Here is a 19,163-nt window from a genome sequence, read left to right on the forward strand (position 1 = left end):
AAGGACAACCAACAGATTGGGAAAGATCTCTACCAACCTTACTCCAACACAGGGATAACATCCAAAATCTCAAGAAGTTAGACTCCAGACAACCAAATAACCCTATTTAAAAAATGGGGTACAGAGCTGAACAGAAAATTCTCAGTTGAGGAATCTCGAATGGCTGAGAAGCACTTAAAGAAATGTTCAGCATCCTTAGTCATCAGGGAAATGCATATCAAAAGGACCCTGAGATTCCACCTTACACCAGTCAGAATAGCTAAGATAAAAAAATTCAGGTGACAGGAGATGCTGTCGAGGATGTGAAGAAAGAGCAACACTCCTCCATTGTTGGTGGGATTGCAAGCTGGTACAACCACTCTGGAAATCAGTCTGATGGTTCTTTAGAAAATTGGATATAGTTTTACCTGAGGACCCAGCTACACCACTCCTGGGGATATACCCAAAAAATTCTCCAACATATAACAAGGACACATGCTCCACTGTGTTCATAGCAGCCTTATTTATAATAGCCAGAAGCTGGAAAGAGCCCAGATGTCTCTCAACAAAGGAATGGATACAGAAAATATGGTACATTTACACAACGGAGTACTACTCAGCTATTAAAAACAATGACTTCATGGAATTTGCAGGTAAATGAATGAAACTTGAAAATATCAACCTGAGTGAGGTAACACAGTCACAAAAGAATGATATGGCATGTACTCACTGATAAGTGAATATGAGCCTAAAAGAAACTTGGATTACCTATGATACAACTCACAGACCATATGAAGCCAAAGAAGAAAGAAGACCACACAAAAGTGTAGATTCTACAGTTCTACTTAGAAGGGGGAAAATAATTTCAGGAGGTAAAGGGAGAGAGGGATTTTGGATGGAGAAAACAATAGAGGGAAAGGGGGTAACACTGTCATCAGAGTACTTCCTGCTGATTAGGGCATTGAATTCCTTTGGGAAAGTTTGGTCTTAGACATCAAGATATTTAATTTCTTCTTTGCACACAAATACTTAACAAACCACAACTAATAGCAACAACCCATACAGTAGGGCTCTAGCTAGCATTTATATACCCTATGAAAAGTCCTCATCACTGTCACTGTAGATGTGGGCTTAAGAACCTCATCTTAGCTGCTTGGATCCTAGTGGCCTTTGGATCAAGATGTAGAACTCTTTGGCAAATCCAGCATCATGCCAGCCTGGATGCTGCCATGCTTCCACCTTGATGATAATGGACTGAACCTCTGAACCTGTAAGCCAGCCCCAATTAAATGGTGTCCTTATAAGAGTTGTTGTGGACTAATGTGATTAATAATGGTCTGTCTTTCTAGGGACAAGTAGTGGATTTGTTGGAACAGGGGGGATTAGCTAGGACTTACTGCATAGCCATAACCTACTGGTAGAAATCTGTATAATTATAATCAAGATGAAGTTATAAATTCTTAAATGGTACAAAATTTACTTTGATCTCAAATTTAAGGTTTTCATTGGTACGAGCCTCTTATTAATATAAAAATGAGATGAATATTGATACACTCATGGGCATTGTGCCTGTATAACACATTTAGGAATACAATGCCTAGACCCAGCCCTTTTTTAACTTTTTTAACTGATTTGGGATGGTTAACCTATGAGTTAAGGGACTATAGCAAATTCATATTTTTGAGTTTATTGTTAGGGTGTTTTCCATATTTTACTTAGAAATAGCTGAGAGGAGTTAACAGAAAACAGTCCAGGTTACCTTACATGGATAGTTGGTTTTCAAAACATCAGAAGTCCATAGAACTGACGCTACATATATTTATATATTAATGTTCATATTGATTAGAGACCTGTCTGCTTCTGACAGCTTCCTGTCGTGGATTCTAAGAAGAAATTGAGCATCCTTGGAGTTACTCCAGTTGTAACTCCTAGTGGTAACAGCCACTAGGCAAGAATTGCCTCTCTCCATCTACAGACAAATTACTGTCCAGAAAAGGACACACATGCAGAATAGTCAACTGATTATATCTGCCTAGACAGAGTAATCAGTCCTTAATAATCCTGCATCACCAAGGTCTGTCAGATGATTCTGGGCCAGAAGGCTGAAGATTTGATGCTCCAACGTTCGGTAGTATAGGGGCTTTTCAGGTGTTCAGAGGTCTCTATAAATTGGCTAAGTTTTAGAAGCTATGCTTTGTGCTTCCCACAATTATAGTTAACTCAGTCATTCTGGATTTCTGACGGGGTTGAAAACTTATAGCTATTTACCGTAAGAGAAAAGATTTGAGTGGATGGTCGTCAGCTGACATTCATCCTAAAGCCAGGTTCAGAACTAAATGTTTTAGTTAGGATAGATGACAGAGGTGCTGGTTAGTCAACAAAATGATGGACTGGGTATTAGGACTATCTTGTACCTCACTGGCACAAATTGGCATAATTATGCTCTAATTGTATTTTGAGAGAAAAGTTTCATTTTAACAGGAAGGGTGATGTGTAGGAGGAGCTAAGGTAGGAGGAGTACTGAGAGGAAGAAAAGGAGTAAGAAGAGGAGGAGAAGAAGGATAGGAGAAGGTAGGTGATGAAAGAGAGAAAGAAGGGGGAGACAGGGAGGCAGATATTCATGTATCTCCACCAGTCAAAGATAATTGTTATATCTAGGTTGGTCAGTAGGTTACACCTCTGATTGAACAATTCCAAACTTATAATGCTTATGATTAACATTATTTAAAAAAATGTATAAATGCAAAAAGGAAAAGGGGGCATGGGATAGGGGTTTTCTAAGGGGGGGGGATGGGGAAAGGGGATGGCATCTGAAGTGTAAATAAAATATCTAATAAAAAAAAGAAAAAAAAAAGAAAAGTAAAAAAAAAAAAAATGAGTTGTTGTGGTCATGGTGTCTCTTCAATAGTACAAACCCTAACTAAGACAAATGATAATTCTGGGTCATACGGTAGTTCTATTTGTATGCTCATTTGTTTTTGTAACTATCATTCATTTATATGTGTGCCCAGTGCCAGACAATCAAGTCATGCTCAACTAACATCATCTTTAACTTATTCTTCTTGTGTGTAACATCTAGCATGATGATTTGCAACCTGTGGGTCATGACCTCTTTGGTGGTTGAATGACCCTTTCACAAGGGTCTCTTTATACCATTGGAAAACATATATATTTACATTATGATTGATAACAGTAGCAAATTACAGTTATGAAGTAGCAACAAAAGTAATTTTATGGTCGGGGGTCACCACAACCTTGGATCTGTGTTTAAAGGTTACAGCACTAGGAAGATGGAGAACCATTGGTCTAACAGAACGTGCTGTGTAGTCAGCACTTAATTCATATCTGTGGAAAGAAAAAGTATCTTCAGATGCTGAATGACTTTAGCAATGCCAGTGGGGTGAGGCTTTAGTAGGCAAGGCTTTTGGTGTTCCACATACTTCAGCGAATGCAGCCTATACAATAACCTCACGGTGAGCACATTGCTACCCCAACTTACCCCCAGTGCTATCCCCATGGATGAGATGGGCAGATGGCTTTTTGTTTCCATTTTTGTTGGGAAACAGAAGTCATGTAGAGGGCACTGTGAGATTCCATGGAGGGTCACTGAGTAAAAAAATAAAAGAAGAAATGTGCCTAAGAAAGATGTAGGGAACCCCAAATTAAAAAATGGTGCCTTGCAATGAGAACATGGCATCTCTTAAGATTTCATAGGAGGCTAGACTAAAAATTTAAATGTCAGCTTCAGGGCCTCAGTCCCTGCCTAACTCATTTATCTCATCTTGCAGGTTATCTACTGATTTCTGAACTCCCTCACCTAGCACATTCTGACCACATCTGGAGCTGTAATGCTCTGCCAGTGAAGATTCATCCAGATGACCCAGAAAGGATAAACTGTCCTTTTCCGGCCTCTGTGTCAGGAAAGAGAAGTCAGGCAGAGGGGTGCTGTAAGAATCCATGAAGGATCGCTGTAAGGAAATAAAAAAGAAGTGGAGCAAAAGATGGTGGAGAGAAGCCCAAATTTGATGCCAAGAAATGATGCCCACTCTGCATTGGGCAGGATGTAAAATGTGCAATTCACATCCCTTCCTCATCCTCTTTCAATTTGGGAGAAAACAGTCTCAGAGAAGATAAAGAATTTTCTCAAGGTCACACCACTAAGAAGTATCAAGACAAGTTTCTTTGAGTTCCTCCCATCTGACCCTTTGCCTCAGTGATGAGGTATGAGCAATGGACAGGACCAAGGAGGAGGGAAGTGACTTTACCAGCTGTGGATAAGGAAGATACATGGGAAGAACACTCTATGAACTCTTCTTCTGGCTTTGTGGTAAAGTAAGAGTTGTTCTACTTTTTGTTTGTTTTCACTTGGTCTGAAAACCAAATTATCCACTTATTTTAGCAAAATGACAATTATTCTTTATTATAAGGAAACCTATGACATCAAACCATTACCACAATAGCAGCAGCAACAACAACAACACCCACTAAAGTATGAATTTCTTCCCTCATTGTATAAATTAATAAAGGCTTCAGATATCTCTACTGGGGTCCTCTGGTAGGATTGTCTTGCCCTGGTCTGGTGACCTCTGTCTGAAACATCACCTGACACTTACAGTAGACAACCAAAACCAAACTGCAGTTGCACAGTATGCATCCAAAGCAAACACTGGTCTGAATGACAGTTTCAAGTTGATTGGTGATTCTCTTGATGTTCCTGTTTTACAAGAAAATAGGATTTTTTCAATTTAAATTTCAAAATAAGAAGCAGCAAGGAAATTGCAAAGACCTAATGGTACATCAGATCTGAAATTTTCTCCCATCTATTTCATTAGATAAAAATACAATATAAGTCTCTTAAGAACTCCTTAAGAAAGGAGCTGACCCCATAGGAGACATAAGCAGCACAGCACAAGAGATAGAGCAATCTGTCTAGGGATGTAGCCCAGTAGGGGGCTTGTGTGGCATGTACAAAGTCCCAGGTTCAATCCCCATCACCATATAAACTAAAGGTAATGGAAAAGTGTAACCTGAGTACTGAGGAGTTAGATGCAGGAGGATCAGGAAATAAAATTTATGCTATGTAGAAGATCTGAGCCTTGTCTGGGCAACCTGAGACCCCGTGAGACAGGGAAAGAACACATTAAAGCAAGCAAACAACCCTACTTCAGTAAGAAAGAACAATAAGCCAACGAGCCCTCACGATGGATCTTACCCTGTGTTCTGCCTTCAGAAGTAGAGAATACATTTGGACCACCCAATTCCCATTTAACTGCTTATAACCAATAAAGCCCAACAAGACTATTGCTAGGCTGCTTCTGAGTCATGGGCTGAAGTCCTGAGACAGGTATGAGGAGGCTGTTCAATTTATTCATCAAATATGTGCTGGGATCCTATGTGTCATGCTTACAGGGGATACAGAGATTAATAGATAGAAATTTGAGTATCTCTCCCCCCCCTAGAAGCTTATAGACTCATAAGGAAGATAGAAAATTAAGGGAAATGAAGTTGAACAGATTGTTTCAATCTGCACAATGAAGACAGTCAGGACTGATTGGTCTTTACAGAACTGACTGGTGTTCAGAAGGGACTTGTATGATATGCTTTAGAAGGGTGTCCCCGGTGTGCCAAAGAGCTAACCTAACCCTTACACACAGAGATGATACCAGTACCAGTGGCTTTCTAGGTTCTTTGGGTGACAATAGAAACAGAAGAAAATTTGAAATGTGAAATACATGATGCAGACGGACACCATATGTCCCCCTTTTTTTAGTTTCTGAGGATCACATTCTAAGGCTGGACTGACAGACTCACATCAGGACAGTGCAGAAATGACACTTCAGGATACCTTTGGAAGTAGGGAAAATGAGGGCAGAAGATCTGAATTCAAATTCTGTTGCTACCAATTGTTGGCCAAATGACTTTGGGTGTAACACCATTTTTAGGCATGTTTGCTTATCTGTCTGTGGCTTATGGCAAACAATATCTATATCCCATGAGAATAAGAGTTAGCACAATATCTACTACCCAGTAATCACTTGGTAAGTGGTATAAAGATGATTGTGCTACTGGATCACCTAGCTTTCTCAAAACAACAGAGTGGAGGCAGAGTCAGACAATGACAGACTTGGCAATGGCCTCCCAAGCATGTTCTATCTTCTGAGAGCATGGGTTTGGCTCATCTTGTCCTAACACCTTCCTCGCAAATTGTGATCCTAATTGAATAGTGCTAAATTCCTCTTAGCTTTAAACTCAGACTTAAAGAAAGAAGCAGCTATATAGACCCAGAGTGCCAGAGTGTCTGTGTGAGTCTGTAATTGAATGTTTCCCAGTGACACTAGGCTTTCAGTACTAAGAGTGGGACAGTACCAACAAATAAAGATGGTCCATCACTCTACTTCACTGGGTCTCTGGATAAGCTAGAAAATCCAAATGCTATATAACTATGCATATTCTGTTTCCTTCTGTATGCAAATATGGATATCTACCAGGAATACCTGAACTATAGAGAGAAATACCTCCTAGGAACCTAGGTGGAGGACACCATCTTTGCCCATAATTAACCTTGATTTATAATCAGCAGACAGAAGCCACTCTGAGTGCTTTACTTATCACAAATATGGAAGCCTCTGAAACTCTGGCTTTGGCACTTGCCATGACCTGAAAGAAATATGACTTTCCATGCTCCATACTCCTGACACTATTATAGATGATGAATCTGACAGGTTGGTACCAAATGGCTTAGAAATGAGCAGTCCATCCTCAAGGACAGTGTGGCAAGGCTTTTTTTTTTGTATACTATCTTACAAATATGGATCAGAACAAAAATATGGCACTTTTTTAAATTCCATGACTATGTTTGACCTTTGTCTCTACTGGTGGAGGACAGAGCAAGTCGTGTGTGCCTAAGTGATAGAACCCCTCCCCTCCTTCACTAGGATGCTTCAAGCACTCCCCCACAGGACATGCAATTTAAATGCCTGAAGGAACTAAGCTCTTGAACATAGCTTCCAGAGCTTTCTTCCAAAATTTACGCTCTGTTTGCTGAACTTATTTGTGTGTGTGAATTCAAAGTAACTGAGGAAAACACTTTACTTTGGGGCTCTCTCAGCTTTTTTTCTCATAGTCAAAGACTTAAAGGCCTTTCAATGCCTAGTCAGAGGTCATATCTTTGTTGGAAGGATATGGGAATGGTTTCTGGTGGTCAGTTAGCTTTTTTGGTAACTTGGATGACTTGTAGCACGTTATACCAGGTTTGGTTCAAGCACATTCCCTTATGATGAAAAGCAGAAACATCTGGTGAAGTTACACAAACACACCTTTTAGTAATATCTGTCATTTTGACAGGGGGGAGCTGAAGGAACCATCTTGATTTTTATGTATTATAAAATAGAAAGGTTTGAAAGATACTGTAACAAATGACAACCACACCCCCAAAGCCTAATGCAATGCATACAACATACTGATGTTCCTGTTTCCTTAATGTATACCCATTTCTTATAATTCAATAAGATAAAAAACTGTTTACTAGAAATAAGCTGGAGAAAGATCACAAGATCATTTCTTCATAAAAGATACAAATGACTTACCAGGATTTGAAAAGCAGTTGGGCCTGGTAGTACAGGCCTGTTATCCTAGTGATACAGTGTAAGTTATATGGGTGTACTGTTTAACATCTATCTGTTTATCTATCTATCTATCTATCTATCTATCTATCTATCTATCTATCTATCTATCTATCTATCATCTTGTGTGTGTTTGTGCTGTGCACATAACTACACAGGCATGAAGGTGCCTACAGAGGTCATCAGAGGGTGCTGGGTCCCCCTGGTGATACAGTTATAGGCATGCTGGGAACTGAATTCCAGTCCCCAGGAAGAGTAGCAAGCACCTTTAATTGCTGAGACATCTCCAACCATGGTGCACTAGGTTTATATTGTACATAGTGTACAAAGTTTGTGCCTGCTTTGCGAATATAGTGCTTGAGAGAGACTCAGAAAGAATAAAACTAATTTAATGTGTGTCTTTGTAGAATGTGTGTGTCTGTGTGTATGTATGTGTGTGTGTATGTTAGAAAGGTAGACACCAAAATAAGTCAAAGGTTGACGTTTGAAAAATCTGTATAAGAGGATGTAAGAGCTTTTGGCATTGCTCTTGTAACGGTTCTACAAGTTTAATATTAGAAAAACCAGGATTAATATTATAAAGTCAAATGGAAGTGCATTACAGTCCAAAGCCTTTTCTTACATTTTTGGTTGTGAGCCTAGCCTTTGATGGCTGAGCCATCTCTCCCGCCCCCAAAGCCTTTTCTATCTTGCAGGTCTTCTACCCCCAGTACAATGATTACAATGGTCCATCTTTCCACACCAATTAATACTTATTGCATGGCAATGGGTATAGTATAATGTGTAACCACTGATAGATAATAAGAAGGGTAGAAATAACACACAAAACTTAAAAGTGAAAGTTACTGTATCTCATTATTGGCCAGGAGATACTTCCATAAAGAAAAGACATTTGAGACGAAGCTTTATAAACTGTATAAAATAGGGTCAGGTTCTTGCTTAGGCAACTCATAGGCAAAAGCTCAAAGGATACAAAAGAGCAGTAGGGCCCCTGAGCAAGGATGGTGTTAGATGTGTGAAGTAGTCCTTTGCAAAGATGTGGTCAGAGGGAATCAGAAAGAAGGGAGAGGGAGAGAGGAGATAGAATAATGGTGTGAGGAAGTAACCAGGAAGAAATTTACAGTCCTGCTCCAATTACAAGCTGCAGAAGTCTGTTCAAACCACCACCAGGAACACAAAGGGATCTTTCTGGTTTATGTAAGGGGAAAATGTAGAAAAAGTATAGCCTGAGCCAGGCACCTTATATAGCATATTCCTAATATGCTATTAGGAATGGAGTCCTTTTCTGTCTCTATGTCTTGGTGTCTCCTTGTATTGCCTTCACTCCCAAGGTAATATTCTTTCCCAGTGATAAGTTACAATAGATAGATCTAAGAACCTGATTGAAAAAATGCTTTCCAGGTCTCAATAGTTCCATGAAAACATTAGAATAAATGTTGTCTTTTTGGTCCTTCTTTGGTTCCAAAGAAACTATGAGTTCATCATCTTATCTTGTCATGTGTCCTTTTCTAGGACTGAGTGGGAAGATGATTGGGAGGGATGGGACTAGCCCTTTCTAAAAGTATAAGATGAATTGAAGAGGAGCAGTTTCCCAAAGAACAAATCTAGTGATGCTTCCAGAAGGAGAATATATGGGCATGGTCCATCTACCAGTGCATGTTTTGGGGACACCAAGCCCTAAAGTGAGCAAAGTAAAGAAGAGGTGCAGGAATTCAAGTGGGAAGTCAATGTGTTATCATTCATTGTCTTGAAGATACTAAGTGCTAATTGATAAAGACCATGGTTCTTATTCAGTGGATGAGAAAAAAGGTTGACATCTTTTTCTACAAAAGTCAGATAGCAACTATTTTAGGCTACACAAGTCATGTGGTTCCTTTCAAAACTACCCAACTCTGCTGTCATGGTGGCCATAGGCAATGAAACATGTGATGGATTTGCCCTGAGAGCTATTGTTCGCTGACCTTTGGTTAGAGAAAGCCATCAAAGACATCAAGACTATAGATGACATGATTAGAATAATTCCTTGAAAAAGTATATCCCACTGCCAGATAGATAATGCTAGAAAAGAATGAGAGGCTATTGTGGTGGCTAACCAGTGTTTATAATGCAAAGGAATCTCCATAGTGTTTATAACCAATTGTACCTGGGAGTTTGTAGCTGGACACAGCTGGGTCTGCCTAACTTTAGCTGACCCAGATTCCTGTCATCCTTCCAGTTCAGTCATCTCTGAAATCTTCCCACTGTTGATATCTATGTTGGAGTTGATAAGTTACCTTGGGAGGCTGATTATTCCTTTTCTTTGCTCTGTGGTGTTTTTGATTTTGAGAACTAACTTTGTACTATTTGTATGAGAGGGAAAAATCAATAGAAAGAAAAAGTTTAATAAAAAAATACATTCTCCATTGACTTTAATTAACTTGGTCTTAGGTATATACTTTGAAAAGTATGAAAAATGAAAAAGAAAAAAAAAACAAACCATGCCTCATATCTCATCCTATACACAAAACTTTATATGAATAAAATTGTAAATTAAAATCCAAATGGATCAGTGGTTTATTTGGGTGCAACAAGTTGAAAGAAAAAAAAAAACCCAACATACAGGGAGGAAAAGAAACTCTTTTATTGAAGTCATAAAGAATAGACTAGTATTTCTAAGTCCTGGGGTATGCGAGTAAGTGCTGAATTCAGGCCAATGGTCTACCACTGTCCTAGGACGGTTGTATGACCTCCAGACTTAGATGCCCCTGAGCCTTAACCATCTTTAAAACCTGTCTGCTTTGCTTGTAGCTTCAGCTCCAATGCTTACTGCTTGAGAAGGAGTTTACTACAGATGAGGAATGACCAGGACAAATGATCATTCATTTGTGAAAACCAGGTGTTGGTTTTCAAAGCGCTCCTATGTGCACGAACAGTTCATACATTATAGATTTGGTCACCTGAAGTGATGCATATATAGTTATGCATGTCTATGAGACGCCAGAATGTAAACTGGTATAATATATAAATGTGCACACATACATATGGATTGCCACATCTGTCATCCATATTCCACATTCATTCATTTACACAATAGACAAGTGAATATACATAGGCACACAAGTATACCACAGATAGAGATAGCATTAAATAAAACCATTACATGAATATCAACTATTTATACCCAAAAGATGTTTATAGCATAATTCTTCAATAATATACATGTGTGGTCAGCAAGATGGTTCAGTGAGTAATGGGGCTTGACACTGATTTTGATGATCTAAATTAGATTCTGAGGACCCACACACTAGGAGAGAATTGACCCCCTACAAGTTGTCTTTTGACCCCCACAAGCATGCTGAGCTCCCCATACATACACACACACATACATACATACATACATACATACATACATACATACATGCATACATACGTACATACGTACATACATACGTACATACATACATAACAAATAATCTTTTAATTTTGAAAAACACTGTAGTAGACATAAAAATACACAAAATATAGGACTAAAATTGTATTTAAAATCAAAAGTATATCCAGGCATGTGTATGATGCATACATGTACAGCAGCTATGTACAATTCCTGATGTGGTATATGATCTGTTCTCCATCTTTTCCGATTATGTTCACTGATGCTTGCATACTTCCCCCACATCATTAACTTTCAAGTGACTCCTGACTCTTCTGCAAATGCTTGCTACTGTCCCATCTCAGTGATGCTGGTTCTCTGTGCTGCAACACCTCCAGCAAAGCTCACACAAAGTACTTTGCTACTTCCTTGTTTCCTCCTGTCTTTGTACAAATCTCAGCATGTCAAGGAACTCTACAGAACCACTACAAGAAGTGTGCAGTCTCTCCACTGTAGTACATGCCTCAAACCGTTCTCATTCCATCCTGGTAGTTACATGATCCAAGAAATTATTTTTTTATTGTTCATATTGAATGCAGTATTTATAGGTTTCTTCACTGGTATACAAGAAGCAAAAAACCTGACTCATAGAAGACACTTAGTGTATATGTTTTGAATGGATGAATGAATGAATGCACGCGTACTAAACTATACAAAACTACATCTACACACACATACACAAACAAACAAACACGTTTGTTTGTTGATCCTTTCCTAGGATCTGGAAGTCAGCTAGATCACCTATAGTACATTAAGAATGGTAATGTCTCTCTCTACTCACAAATATCATGGCAAATATATACACATGTTTATTCAAAGAAATTGAGACCTGTTGACAGAGTTGTGTGAATGTTACAGGAGAGGGAACTGTTTGAGACATTGCAGTTCTCTACTTATATAACCAAGAAATCAAGTTTAGAGCTGAATATCCATTCCTGAGTCTACTTAAAATTTCACCTCATGATTTCCAGTTCCATAGCATATTCCTTAGGGGCTATTAAATTAAATTGTTCTGTTTGTCCTTTTGAGTGCCTGTGACTCTCTTGAGACGTAAGTTAAATCTTCAAGTCCAAACCACAGTTCAATCCTTTGCTCTTTGTTTGAAAAGGGAATTTTAAAAACATTAATGACAATTATGGAGATCTTGTAATTTATTGTTCAAACTGAAGTACTGGAAAGAGCAAATAATGAACACCATTACTAATCACATTCCTTCCTTTTGTCCTTCTGCCTCCTTATCTGGTCTCTATCTCTTCACAAGATTGCTGATTAGATGCCTTGTCGTAGATTTTTAGTAGACCCTTTCTCAAAGGTCCAAGGACTGCAAAAATATAAATAAATAAAATAACAAAAGCACTGTTGAGTGGCTGGGAAGGTAAATAAGGAGTTAAAAGCACTAGCTGCCCTTTGAAAAGATCTTGGTTCAATTCTTACCATTCAAAGGACAGATCACAATGATCAGTAACTCCAGTTCCAGGTGATACAATATCCTCTACATTTTGTCCACACAGGTACACATGTGTTTTATACATACACACATATGCATACACATACACACATACACATATAAATATATACATATGCATACAGGCCCACATATGTTATATATGCATACACACATGTGTGTGTATATATTCTGCAGGCACAACACTTAAGCTCATAAAATAAATACATTTTTAAAAATTAAAAAATAATACTGTCTGTCATCAGGAAACCTGTAAATTCAGTGAAGAAGAAAGAGGCTAATGTATTTTTTTATCAAGACATAGACCTTGAATACTTACTACATATCTACTTTCCTTTTAGACTCCAGGGAAAAACTATCAAACTAAATAAGGGTTCTGCCTCTATGGAGCTGAGAGCTGGAAAGAAATCACTGCACAGTTTGCAACTATGATGGATTCTCTTAAAGAAGGGGGTATGATACCAGGAAACCCAAACAGTGTCCTGTCCTAATGCAGGACTGCTGTTGCTGCCAAGAATAAGATGGTTGAGAGCAGATGAGTTCAAGGGTCACCACATGAAGAGGTTCTCAAGGAACAGGGAGGGGACCTTTCATATAGAGGAAGAAGCATTCGGAAAGGCCTCAGACAGAAACAAACTCAGCCTTTCCTAGGATCTGGAAGTCAGCAGTGCGGTCAAGGGAACAGGTGCACAGACAGTAGTGGAGGGAAGTGAAGTCAAAGGGCTCTGGAGGAGGCAGGCCAAAGACATCCTGGAGATTTTTGGGTCAGAGAAAGACCCAATCTTCCAGGAGATGATATATCCTGACATAATCCTGGAGATCCTACAATATGGATGAAACCAGTGAAGCAGCTGTCTGGAGTGTGGAGCTGAGGTGCTGTGGGGGTCAGGGCAGGGAGGTAGATTGACATTCGGAGTTCTCTGCTCTGATAAGACGTGGGGTTCATTCAGATGTTTTCCTGTGGTCACACACAAGGAAGGAAGTGCCATGAACAACTGGCTGAGATAGAAAAGGTCTGTGGTCACACCAGAAAGATGTGGTCTCAGCCGAGCTGATAGAGACCATGCTAGGCATGGCATGTGTGTGTTTATTCAATAATACTTATTGAGTCCCTATAATGAGCTAGAAAGAACCAACCAATATTACAATAGACAAAATTTATTGTACCAACAAAATTACATTTTACTTGGCAAAATATCTCTGTATTTTGTATTGTAAGAAAGATAATGAGAACCATAGGTCTGATAAGCAATAAGGAATCCAAAAGCCAGAGTCTAGAGAAAAACTAAAGATTAGGGATAAAGATAAAGATGTTGGAAGTTTCCAGAGAAGAAAAGGTAGGTCTGTTGTGTTTCATTTTAGGAGACAGAACATTCTAAGGCTTCTGTTCTATTATTTAAATATAAGAAGGTCTGTATTATGGGTTGAGGAATCTTGGGGTGTAGTAAGGTAAACATTTATGGAAAATGCTGGAAGCTTTTTTTGACATTCATTATAGAAGGAGGCTATTTAGGAATCATTTTTGGGTAAGGAATGTGGGTTTGACATTTGCATTTTCCTGTGGCTCACAGACAGTCACATGTAACACAATTAATCCCAGAAGGTGGCCCATTGCAGAGAGATGCTTGCTTTTGCAATGAGGCAGGCTCAAGTTGCCCTGCCAAGTAAAAGGGTGGCCTTTCTGGTTTGGAGAATGGGAGAGTGATCTGGTAGAATACTCCACTGCTCAGTCAACTCCTGGTCATGCATCCAAAGGAGTACAAATCTTACAGGTGACCTCCTTCAGATGAAAAGCTCATTAGTTTGTTTCTAATTTTGTTAGCTAATGTGTGAGCAAGTACATTCTGCTTTTTAAAAATTATGTATTTATTATCATTGTCAGTGTGTGTGTATGTACAATATGTGTGTGTGTGTGTGTGTGTGTGTGTGTTGGAGGAGAATAACCTTGAGGAATTGATTATCTCCTTGAATCTTTATATGACTCCCTGGAACAGAACTCAAGTCACCAGTACCTTTCCTGGCAGAACCCGTTTTCCAGCCCAGACTCTACCTCTCAATGAAAGCCTGATGGTAAAGTTTATTGGATGATTTGTCAGCTGTGAGACTGTTCTTTTTCACACAAAGTCAGAGCTCTCAAAGAAAACACATTCTGAAGTTACTAGGAGAACAGAGTCCTTCACTCTTGGAAATGGAGACCTGTCAAGGCTAAAAATGGCCGTTCTTAAGAAGATTTACCGTTTGGGTGCTAATTTTAGATCCTTGGATGGCAGTAGCTATTTTTACAGCTATCCTTATTTCTGAAATGAGAACCAGGGTGTTCAAACAAGGAAGGATTCTTTTTAATAATCTAGAGAACAAGCTTGGATCCATCAGGACAGCCCAGATCATGTGACAATAACAACCAATGCCAAGATTTTAGGCACATCAAATAATAAAAATTTAACTCCCCATCACTCTACTTGAGTGTGAGACTGAGGGTCCACTGGGAGGCTTGTTCTCCATCATCATGGTCCTCACTCTGGGCCCAGGCTGACACAGCAGCTGTCACTGAAGTACTGACATCATCACTGCAAAAAGGAAAACTGTACTCTTAGATCTGCCATTCAGAAATAATTCAGCTTGAAATATGAACTCATATTTCACTGGTCACAGTTAACTTAAGTGGGTGGAAAATTCCATCCTACCATGCGGCTGGGAGAGAGACTTGGACTGTCTGTATGCAGACTCAGCAGTTGCTGTTGTGCTATGGAAACATCCAATTCGTTTCCTTTATCTCTGAACAGCCATATCCTTTCCGCTGGGCAGTTTCTCTTCATGCTAGGTCAGTATTTCTCAGCCTGTGGGTCACAACCCCTTTGAGAATCACATATCAGATATCCTGTATATCAGTAATTATATTATAATTCATAGCAGTAGCAAAACTCCAGTTATAAAGTAGCAACAAAATAATTTTATGGTTGAGGGTCACCATAACAGGAAGAACTGTATTAAAAGCTTGGAGCACTAGGAAGATTGAGAGCACTATGCTGCATGTTGAAATCAAGCATAAGCAATCCAAACCACTGGAAAAACCATTTGTTACTTTCTCAACAATCCCTGCTGTTGGGTAGTTTCTCTTATTTTCCTTTTGGACATTAGCATAAGTTGATTTTTTTTTTTTGTGAGACTCCAAGATTGGACTATTTTGAGAAGTCTTAACTGTTATAAACCTAATTATGTTGTTCTAAGTGAGTTATCCAAACATTTACCTGGAACAGAAGTCCAAAACAATAATAGGATATTTTATCTACACTGGAGACATTCATTCCATCTACCATGGGAAAAGGCTCCCCACCTCCCGGGCTGTGCACAGACTCTAGAAGCATTGTCCTTGATAGTTTTCAATGTCATCTTAGACTTTGGGGACATTTTGTCTTCTAGAGTCTCTGGCTTGGACTGATTGTGTTGAGTTTTCTATCAATTAACTTGGACTGTTGCAGACTAGAGATCCTGGAATTCTTAATTTCTTCAACTGGTTAATCTAAGTATTCTTAGGAGTGTCAGGAGAGATAGAGGGGAGAAATATCATCTGAAAGAAATCAGATATCTGTTGAGAACTCACACAAAAAAATATTAAATGAACATGTGAGCTCCAGGGGTAGTAAATTCCAGCAAAACCAAAAACATAATTGGCAAGGATTTTTAATGAGATGTCTCTTCTGCGGAACCTAGGGCATGTAACTAGAGTTTGTTTCTGATTAGTACCTCTTTACCTTCTGATATTTTTTTTCTCTAAAGAAGCTTAAAGAATAAATCATGCAGGTATGGGGATAATCACTTCTCTATTCATCATATACAGTTTTGAATGTTTGACACCCATGTAAAACTTTTTGCTTAGTTTTGACTGACCCCACAATCAAGTCAGGTTTTTTTGTATGATCCCCTATAAAATACTTCTGCCTCCTTCTGCACATAGCTGACTGAAGGGGATAAGTAACCAGCTTATGAAGGTTAAATTTCTGAGAGATAGCAAAAGGTTTAAGATGAAATAGCATCATCACAGGGCATTGAATATGGCCACAATGTGAGTGGTGCATTGTGCTATTCTAGGCCCATATGTTCATTTTGCTACAGAAGAGTCTCTGGTCATACAGTTTCTTCATGGGTTCCATTTTAGTTTCTATTCCTGTTGCTCTGACATAAGCGACATAAAGGGGAAATGGTTTCTTTGAGCTCACAGTTTAAGATACAGACCATGGTTTAGGAAATCAAGGTAGCAGGAGCTTGAAGCAGCAGCTCACATCACATCCATGATCAAGAAGCAGAGAGGGATGAATGCATGATGATGCTTCATTTACTCTCTTCCCTTTATCCACTCCGTGATCCTCATCCCAGGGAGTGATTCTGTGCATAATTAGCATGAGTTTTCCCACATTAATTAATAACATCATGATAATTTTACAGATATGAACAAAGGTCCACCTTGTATGAGAACCCAGATTTTCTCAAGCTGGCAGTTAACACTAGCCATTGCAGCTTTATTGGTGCATATGCAAAGAAAATATCTTACAGAACCATATGCAATGGTTTTGTCTGGACAAATGGTGATGAGATATTGATAGAATTTAGTTTTCCATAGATGGTTGCTATTCCTCTTGGCTTAGCAAACTGGACTTTATTTTCTATAAGAACAATGTTAATGAAGAGAATCAAAATAATTTTATTCATCATAGGTAAGCATGTTCATAAATACTTCAGATTGTAAAGTATATATTTAATCATTGCTAAAGATGGACATTTTTAAAGAGGTGAGATTGTAAATCTGTAAATAGGACATAGTGAAAACATGCTAGTTGTTCAGCTTCCTGGTTATGGTGCCATCTGAAGTTAATCTTAAGAGGTTGTTTGGACCATTGAACAGATCATGGGGTTCTTAATGGAGGAGTTAGAGAGAAGACTGAAGGAGCTGAAAGGGTTTGTGACCCCATGAGGAGAGCAACAATACCAACCAACCAGAGCTCCCCAGGGTCTAAACCACCAGCCTGGGAGCACATGGGGAGGGACCCATGACTCCAGCTGTATATGCAGGGGAGGATGGCCTTGTCAGGCATAGGTGGGAGAGAAGATCCTTGGTCCCATGAAGGCTGGAAGTCCAGTTTGGGGGAATTTCAGGGTGGGGAGGTGGGAGTGGGGGTGGGTGGGTGACGAGCACATCCTCATAGAAGCAGGAGGGGGGATAGGATAAGGGGTTCCTGGGTGGGGCATAAGTTGGGTAAGGGGATAACACCTGAAATGTAAATAAAATATCCAATAAAATAAAAAGAAAAAAAAAAAGCACCAAAAAAAAAAAAAAAAAAAAAAACCACACACACACACACACACACACACACACAAAACCAAAAAACAAAACCAAAAAACCAAAAATACCCAGAGGTTGTTTGGAAGTTTTACCAGGGGAGTACCACTACTTTTTATCAACAGAATGGTCCTCCTTTCTAGGGAAGTCCTTTTATTTTCTTTTTTCGTGGGTACAGTGAACTTTATTAATAGTACTCAAGAAAGTAGGGCTCCCTAGGTCTCTCCTATTATTATGGAGGTCTGGGATTGACATTGTGAGGAAGATAGATGCTCAGTGTTGGGGGCTGAGTTGGGAAAGGGACTCCTCAGTAACTCTCTCTTGCTCTCAGTGTCCTTGCTGTGGTGGGTGATCCATGGTTTCTTATTCCTTGGAGATCTTGGAGGTCATGAGGTCCACGACCCTGTTGCTGTAGCCATACTCATTTCCATATCAGGAAATGAGCTTCACAAAGTTGTCACTGAGAGCAATGCCAGCCCCAGCATCAAAGGTGGAGGCATGGGAGTTACTGTTGAATTCACAGGAGACAATCTGGTCCTCAGTATAGCCCAGGATGCCTTTAGCGGGCCCTCGGATGCCTGCTTCACCACCTTCTTGATGTCATCATACTTGGCAGTTTTCTCCATGGGGCATGTCAGATCCACAACAGATACATTGGGGGTAGGAACATGGACGGCCACACCAGTGAGATTCCCATTCATCTCTGGGATGACTTTTCCCACAGCCTTGACAGGACCAGTGGATGCAGGAGTGACATAGTGAGCAGTCCCATAGCCATCATGCTACAGCTTTCCAGAGAGTCCATCCACAGTCTTTTGAGTGGCAGTGATGGTGTGGACCATGGTTATGAGCCCTTCCACAATGCCAAAATTATTATGAATGACCTTAGCCTGGGGAGCTAATCAGTTGGTGGTACAGGATGCATTTCTCACAATTTTGAGTGAGTTGTCTCATTTCTTGTAGTTTACACCTATCCCAAACATGGAGGCATTCGCAGAAGCGGCAGAGATAATGATTCTTTTGGCCTCACCCTTCAAGTAGGCCCTGGCCTTCTCCATGGTGGTAAAGATGCCATTAGACTCTATGACATATTCAGCACCAGAATCACCCCATTTGATGCTAGCAGGATCTTGCTCCTGGAAGATAGTGATGGGATTTCCATTGATGACATGCTTCTCATTCTCAGCCTTGACCAGTCCATGCCATTGAACTTGCCAAGGGTAGACTCATACTGGCTCATGAAGACCATGTAGTTGAGGTCAATGAAGGTTCATTGATGGCAACAATCTCCACTTTGCCAATTGGAGAGCAGAAGGCAGTCCTGGTAATCATGTGCCCAATAAGGCCAAACCT

The 19,163-nt window shown here is 39.6% G+C and overlaps 1 pseudogene; it reads right to left on the minus strand.

Annotated features, from left to right (window-relative positions):
* The window catches only part of LOC117708773 (RNA ligase 1-like), a 122,172-nt pseudogene extending 103,736 nt beyond the window's left edge, over positions 1–18,436 (minus strand).
* Positions 18,437–19,163: the final 727 nt, after the last annotated feature.

The sequence above is a fragment of the Arvicanthis niloticus genome, chromosome 5 (assembly GCF_011762505.2).
Source record: "Arvicanthis niloticus isolate mArvNil1 chromosome 5, mArvNil1.pat.X, whole genome shotgun sequence".
NCBI classification, from domain to species: Eukaryota; Metazoa; Chordata; class Mammalia; order Rodentia; family Muridae; genus Arvicanthis; species Arvicanthis niloticus.